General features: G+C 42.1%; 1 protein-coding gene and 1 long non-coding RNA gene across 2 annotated transcripts in view; one reads left to right on the top strand and one right to left on the bottom strand.

The window, feature by feature from the left end:
- The window catches only part of YES1 (YES proto-oncogene 1, Src family tyrosine kinase), a 49,538-nt gene extending 49,224 nt beyond the window's left edge, over positions 1-314 (bottom strand). Inside the window, exon 1 of the mRNA XM_015618981.3 lies at positions 97-314. The gene's annotated coding sequence lies outside the window, so the exon portion shown is untranslated. The remainder of the gene's footprint in view (positions 1-96) is intronic.
- Positions 315-434: 120 nt separating this feature from the next.
- Positions 435-7,695, top strand: LOC109022478. Its single transcript, XR_004496067.1, has 2 exons — positions 435-798; positions 7,246-7,695. It is a non-coding gene; the product is annotated as an uncharacterized LOC109022478 (long non-coding RNA).
- Positions 7,696-7,992: the final 297 nt, after the last annotated feature.

Genomic DNA, 7,992 nt, shown 5'->3' with positions numbered 1-7,992 from the left:
GGGGCGGGCGGCCGGGGCCTAGCGCCTCCATCGCCGCCGCCATCGCGGCCGCCGCTCCCGTGGGGCGGCGGAGCGGGGACGCGGCCGGGGCCTCACCTGCCTCTCCTCGGCGTGGCGGGGGGGAGAAGGAGGGGGGGAGGGAAGGAAGCGGGGGCCCCCCCGCTCCTCCCGGAGCCGCGGCGACCCGGGGAGGGAAGCGGGGAGGAGGGGAAGGGAGGAGGGACGAGGAGGAGGGAGCCGAGCGCTCCGGTGCGTGCGGGGAGCCGGAGCCTCGCTGCGGGAGGAGGAGGAGGAGGAGGAGGAGACTCCCCGCCCCTATGGCCGGGATCTCCGGTGGGCACCGCGGCCCCTCCTCCGCACCGTGTTTCCCTCCATGCGCTCCGGGCTGGGATCACCGCGCTTCCCGGCCGGGGCAGCGCCTCCGCGCCCGAACCGGAGGCCGCGGGGAGGAGCCGGGCGGCCCCCGCGGAGCCGGGCTGGTGGCGGCGGTCCCTCCTCCGCGCCGCTGCGCACCGAGACAACATGGTGGAGGCGTGCGGGGCGGCGGGGAGGGAGCCGGGGCTTGCCCTGCCCCGCGGCTCGCCCGAGAGCGGCCGCCTACTCCCGGCCTTGGGTCGCGGGGACCCCGGTCCGGGTAGAGCTGCTCCTTCCGCCGTGTCGTTCTGGGCCGGTGAGCTCGGGGAGCTTCTCTTGCCAGAGAAGCTGAACGTGAAAGATTCCGGCAGCGGAGCCCTTCGGCGTGGTGCGTGAAAAGCGAACAAAAATAACTTTTAAAACTCCTCGCCTAGGCATCTTCAGGTGGGCCACGGTTTAGGCTCGGTACATTTAATTTCCTGTGGGTCAAACAGAAGCAAGATGGCCCGCCGGCAGTGCGGGTGCTGCAGCGGCCGGCGGGGAGCGGCGCCGGCACCTCGGGAATGCCCAGGGCGGCACCGCGGAACAGAGCTGTCGCCAAACACCGAGCAAAGAACGAGCCTGTAAATTACGCATCAGTAACTCCGGGGAATTTTACATTATGGCTTTCCCACTTCCATAAGTCAGTGTTTCGTATTCTAAGAAATAAAACATCGGAGTTGTGTCAAGGTGGGCTTCATGGAAAAAGGTGGTTCAAGTGCATCTAGCCTTCAGAACTGCAGACTGCAGGGAGGAGCGAAAGGACAGAAAAAACCTAAAGAGCCAAAGTTACTGAAGTTTACATGGGCAAATCAGCAGTTCTCATTCAGCATTATCTTTTAGTGTTTCCTGCTGTCTGTCTAGTAGTCAAATTTACATCTCTTCCTGCTTTATTGTCTTTAAAGGCTGATCATAAAATGGTAATTTTATTGATCACTAAATGTAACCTAATATAGTTTATTCATAAGAAAAATAATTGAGTCAGGATGCTCAGTTTATTTTGCAGGCAATGCTGCAGAGTAAAGCCATTTGTATTTTTGAATTTCAGATAAAGCAAATACATGTATTTGCTTTTTGAGGATCACAGATACACTTAAACAGTTAACAAAATACAAAAAAACCGGAAGTGTTCTAGATTTGGAGACTCAATACCATAAATTGTTCTCATGTAACCTTAGAATGGTGGAGTTTATAATTTCCTGTTCAGTCAGAAATCTAACTCACATTATACAGAATTGATTTTTAATTTAAAAAGCAATGGTGAGTTTTACAAATTGACCTTGGCAATGAATTACTTAACAGTTTGCAGACCAGTTGAAGCTCTAGGTCTGCCATGGATTCACAACTCCAACTTATGGGAATCTTGAGTGAGAGCAAGGTTTGAACTCCAGTATCATTTGGGGGGTTTTTGTATACACAGGCAAGTGTTGCTGATTGATTAATTTTACAGCACACTGGTGAAATGTACATATCTGAATAACATGAGACCTAGTTGTGTCATCATCTTCATTACGTTTCAGAATGAGTCGTTTAAGAAATTTTGCGGCATTGGGCTAAAGCTTCATAGTTAGAGACATACTGGCTCTTGCCAGCTGTCGCTGTAATTTGACTTCTGGGTTTCAGGTTCGGTGTTGATGGATGGGATTAGTCCTTTCTCGTGGCACCTGGCGATGCCTGTGTGGTACCAAATGTTGGGATTCTCAGTTCATCACACCTCTCCTGTTGCTTTCTCTCCTAAAGATCATCTTAAGGAATGATTTGGTGGGTTTCTGAAAGGCTGGGCTGTTGTTACCTGTGTCCTCTACTTGCTGTCTTATGTTTATGTGTGCTATTGGCTGCCACAGACAGTGCTGGGGCTGCACCAGTGATTGACTCGGTCAGTAGTGGAGAGACTGTAACGCTTAATTTCAAGCACAGTGTGATTAAAATAGCAAAGCAGTTGGGGAGAAGACAAGCTGACCGGTCCCATAGCTGAGAGCAAGCTCAGACTCACACCATATGGGTGTGAAAGAATAGATGAGGGTTTGAGTCGGGAGTCTTGGAGGCTAGACATGCTTTCATTGCAGTGGAAAAATTGGTTGCTTCTTAAATTGTCATGCACTTGTCACTGATAGTCTGAGTGTTCTCAGAGTGTGCTTTTTATAAGGAGCTGTTGAACAGGTGACTTAAAGCAATTATACTGTTGGTGGTTCAGCCTGATTAATCCTACACAGGATGGGACTCGGCGTGTCATTGCCACCTTTTGCCTGCCAGCCAGGCAGCCTGCAACCTGTCTGCCACATGATACCTGGGTAAAGCTCCCTTACCGTGCCCATACCTGAGTGGGCTCTCAAATGTGCTGCAGTGCAGGTGGACTGACCAATTCAGGAGACTGAATCAGCCAGAACTACCACAAATCTCAGCTGCTCATCGGGCAAGGCCAGTGCCTGCTTCTAGAAACTTCCCCTCTCTTTTATTCCTTTGCTTTAAATTAATGTTTTTGGCTTTGTGCTGGAAGAGGGAGGGAGGAGCTGCCCTCAAATGCTTTAGCTGGGATATAGTGTAGGAAGCCACTGGTGCAGGGGTTCATTGCTGCCATTTGCTGGACACAGTTTCCCAAACAGCCCTTCAGACAGGCTTAGTATTCACTAACTCCTCATCTGTGTTGTCAGGTTAGTTGGCATTAACCTAATATTGAGGATTTCTACAAATAGCCTGCATTTAGGAAGGTATTCTCCATGTACTAGTTTTGAAAATTCTTGTATATTTGAATTATTTTCTAAAGTAAGTAATCATTTATACAATCCTTAATGCGTTTGAATAATTTGAAAAAAAGAACCAAAAATGTATGCTAGCATCACATACATATTATGCCACGTAAAGTATTTTTAGGGTGATATGGGCAAATACAGGTATAAGAGCGGAAAGAAAGAAGGAGGAACAGAGGAATAAAGATGGAGAAAGACAGACTAAGATATTTCAAACACTGTTATGGGTTCAGTGGTTTGTAATTGGGGCATACAGCAGTTGCATCCTGAGATACTGAAGGAGGTGGACACACTGATTCTATAAAGAGCTTTACCAGTACATGACAAAAGATAATCTATGGGTTTCAGGTTAGTTAACATGATAGTAACCTGAAAACATCTAGACATTCTTGAAAACACTTTGGTTTCTAACAATTCAGAATAAATAGAAAAACACTTCAGTGGTTCATAGAAAATATTTTTTTCTTTTAAAAGAAATAAAAAATGTTTCTGGACCCAAATTAATTCCCTCCTTTTGAGAAATAACTGAGGTAGTCAGGGCCTCATCCTAGCTATTGCTCTTTGAAAGTGTATTTTATGAAATAAAATATATACCCATTATAAAAACTGGTATTTTATAGCAGCACCTCCTAAATTCATGTGCAAAGTTCCCATTGCTCATTGTACTGTGTGATCATATTACAAAGAAGCAGTTCATCCTGGAATTAGTATTAGTCATTTGCTTACTTTGAAGCTCAATATTTTAAGAACATGGTGCTTAGCAAAACATAGGTATTTCTTTTTAATCCCAAATACATTTCTTTTGAATCTGAATATTCTAAGAATTAGTGGAATAAGTGGGTAGTTTTTGTCATGTTAATTTCTATTTAATATTCCATAAGCTATTAATAAAATCATTGATGTTTAAAAGTGAAACATCTTCCTTGGATATAATGCAAATTACATACCAGTATAGTGGTTTAGTAAGGAAATTGAGTGCTAAGTCACTGTGTGGTGGATCTGTAGTTATTTCCTATTCTGAAGCAAGTATCCTATTTAAGCCTTGTGTTAAACTTAAAAATTTTAAGATGTCCCATTTTGCCTTTAAATGCATCTGCATCTCTAAATGGCCAGGATCTTTGTGTTTGTGCCTGCATCTCTTTGTGAGGTTCAATATTCTGTTCTTTCTCAAATAGCACTTCTGTTTGATCTTGCATAACATGTCTAATTATTTATGCATATTATACTTCTAGCAAGTATGTGGAGGGTTCTTTTTGAAAAACATTGTTTCAAAGATTGTTTTTGAACTTACTAGAAGTTATGCTTATAAGCATGTTAGACTTTGAAAACCCTGTATTCCCAAACCTGTTGCTATTTACATTTGTGTCACATCCAGTTACATCAGACATGCTGGATTACATTGTATAATGAAAGCCGTATTGCTGTACTCTAATCTTTATCTCTTTATATCCGATCTCCTTTGAATTGCACATGAGTATTGCTTATGGTTACTTAAAATAACTACTGCTTTTGTTCCAAGGGCAGTGCTATATGTGATGAACACTTAACACTCAACCTTGCTTTGGCAGCAACTTCACTTCCTGTGTCTTTGGTTCTTGCGTGATTTAATTGGGAAGCTTGCTCACATTCTTTTTTTTATTTTTCATTTAAATTTCATGTTTGAAAACTCTGAAACCTGTGAAATCATACATGTTCAGAAGAAAATAACATCATATCTTGTGCCACTGTGTCTTCTGAGAGATTTGGGATGTGTGCCTTCCTCCTCACAAAGCAGGTCATGTACTTACTGTCAGGGAGGGTGGAAAGGGACAAAGAGTAGGAGGAAAAGAAGTTTGTGCAGTAAAGCTGACCTGAACTGGGGTTGGTTTTGAGATCATTGCCAGAGTCATTCATAGCCTTTAAGATTCTGACCTCATTTGATAGCCAGATGTAATTTCTGCTGACTTAGGGAGACTTGTACATGTACATACTGGTTATATGTATTCTTTTTTCTTTGAGCTGACTACTTAAGACATTATTGCAGGAGTAATGCTTAATAATGTTAGTAGCTGCAGAGTCCAAGTTAAAATGGCATTTAGGGAGCACTGGAAGGGGATTCTGTATCAAAATGCCCTCTTTTTCAGGCTATCCTGAATTTTTACTGTTGAACACACATGCTGTTGTGGTGCTTTTATACATGATTTCATAAACACAAAGCCAAGTGAAATAGAATTAAAAAAATAAATAAATCTTATTCTCCTATCATCAGTAGTTAAAGTTTAGTTGGGACTCTGTATGGTCTTTTCCTCTCAGCTACCACCTTGTTAAAGATTAACAAATTCCTCAGGCTGTGTGAGTGCCCTACATTATACTTAGATGCTTAACAGATCTTTTGAATTTTCTGTGACAGGTTATTTTTCCTTCCCTAATGTTTTGAGGATAATGGTTGGCTACAACCCCAGAAAGCCTTCCTTCTTAATTCAAAGATGAATGTGATGAAATTTATTACTTTGGGAATAGTTCCAGGAGCAAAATCATTCCCTCAATCTGTGATGTCAAACAAACCCTTAAAATGGAGCTCGGATCAGGATGGGGCTGTTCACCATTAGAGGTGGACATAACTGTTGTGCACCATTTAGAGATCTGAGAAAACTGGACACCTGTCAGATATTTGGGCTTGTTTTTTCAGCATGCCCTTCATTTCTATTGTTTTCCTCATTACTTTAATTTTCTCATCACCATTCCTTCAGGTGGAGGTTACGATCCCCTCAGGTCTGCTGGTGTAACTACAACTGTAGTTTTTTCCTGTAGTTTTCAGCTCTGCCAATGTGATCTTAGTTTACGTCTCCTAATCATTTTTTACAAACCAAGAACATGTTGATGCAATTTACCTAGGGAATGATCATCTATCTATCTATCTATCTATCTATCTATCTATCTATCTATCTATCTATCTATCTATTGTTGTGCTCACTGACACAAGGTAAAAGGTAGTAACATAGGGACACCAGTGAGTTCTTATCCTACCTACAACCAGAACAGTCTGAATTTTCTGAAATTTCAGAATTTAGGAAAATCCAATGGGATTGTATTAATAGATGAGGAGAGAGCAGTGGTGGTGGGGAATAGGGAAGTCTAGATGGCTCTGTTTTCCTGATGTTTAGATGTTACATGGTTCGGCATGGAGTTTTTCAGCTCCCATCTCACCCCAGGTAAATACCCTTTGGTTTGCTTATCATTATCTGCTTTGTTCCTGTGCAGCAGGCGCAGTCTCTTCCATTCTTCCCTGAGAATCTGTGTTGGGGTTGAATGATGGAGTTGTGGAGCCAGCCAAGAGAACAACTACTCAAGAGGCAGTAGTTGTAGAAAACTTGTTTCTTGACATCTGAAAAAGACATGAAGAGATGGAAGAAGCCTGGGTTTATTACAAGCAGAGCTTGTATAGTTTCCTTGTTAATTGTTATTTTTGAGTGTGAGAGTTTTTAGTTGCCTATAGCCATCCAGCCTCCACTTTTTCTAGGCAAAGATTGTTCTTGGCAGTTACCTGCCTCACTGCTCTGACATTTGTAAAGTGAAAATCTGCTGCTTTCTCATGTAGAAGGAAGAAACTTGACCAGCTAAGTTGTAGAGCAGCACCTCTGCTTCCAAACTGGACACAGGCATTTGAAATGTCTCAAGTCTCCAACCCAGATGTCAGGGATATGCATTTTGCAGTAGGTGTTAATAGTACATCCATACCTGACCCAAAGGCAAGTAAGCCTCTGCACAGTCACTTCTCATGTAGAGGCTTGGTGTGGGTCTAAGGTGAGTTCTCAAAAACTCTGCATTTCCTCTCACAAGCCAGGGAGGTGGGAGATGCTCTGTTCCAAGGCTTCAAAGGCTAAGCCAGCATTTCTTTGCAATTAGATGGGAACACAAAGCTGGAACAGACCTCCCACCATGCAACAACTATTGTGGGAAAATGTTAGCAGCTCTAACCTTCTCCACCCCTAGCTCAAAAAGAAAAAAATATACAGGAATTTGTAAAGAAGGAAAACTACTTTTGAGTTACTCTTATCTTTGTTCTGGAAACTCCTGATTTGTCCTGATGTTTTGTCACTTTACCTCTTGGGCATCTGGCTTTCAGGAGTAAAAAAGGAGCAGAACAGAACCAAACCTGAGCCTGCCTTCAGGAGTGCTGAAGCTGGTGATGGTACATCACAGCCACCCAGAACCTTTTTGTTCATATTCTTCAAAAGAAAAGACTGCTGTAAAGGTTCAGAAGAACTAAGTATACGCAATGAATTCAGAACTACAAGCTATAAAAATGACCAATATATTTAGAAAGGAGAGGTTTTACCAACATATACAAATTTTGAGTTATTCTAAGAAAGGCAGCAGGCAAATAGTCCTTTCCTCCCTTCTACTTCTTTGAATATGCAATTAATTGATCCTGTTTTTTCAGATAACTGTAAAACTTTGGACGGAATGTATAAATCTTTGCTTCTTTTTTTTTTTTTTTAGTTTTTAAGTAATGTTGTATTCTACTATTTTCTTTTGTTTCATACATTTCATTAAACAGTTTGTTGAAGCCAGATATCATTGCATGTTGGTATTTAATTTCTCATGGAATAAGTTGTACATGATGGGATAAAAATATACATTTATAATTCTCATAATATACAATACTAGTTAATGATATGCATAAAAATGTAGGTAGATGAAAGAAGAAAAATACCAGCTAAAGAAAAATATATTACATTGATGCTTCTTCCTTCTGCTTATTTTTCCTTTCACTTTTGGGTAAAGTGGGATTTTTCAAAGCACAAGAATTTCCTTCTCCTCTTTCCTTCAAGATTAAGCATATTGAAAATTAGACTGTTTTCAAAATTAT

The sequence above is a fragment of the Parus major genome, chromosome 2 (assembly GCF_001522545.3).
Source record: "Parus major isolate Abel chromosome 2, Parus_major1.1, whole genome shotgun sequence".
Lineage (NCBI taxonomy): Eukaryota > Metazoa > Chordata > Aves > Passeriformes > Paridae > Parus > Parus major.
This window is presented reverse-complemented; position numbering and strand designations above follow the sequence as displayed.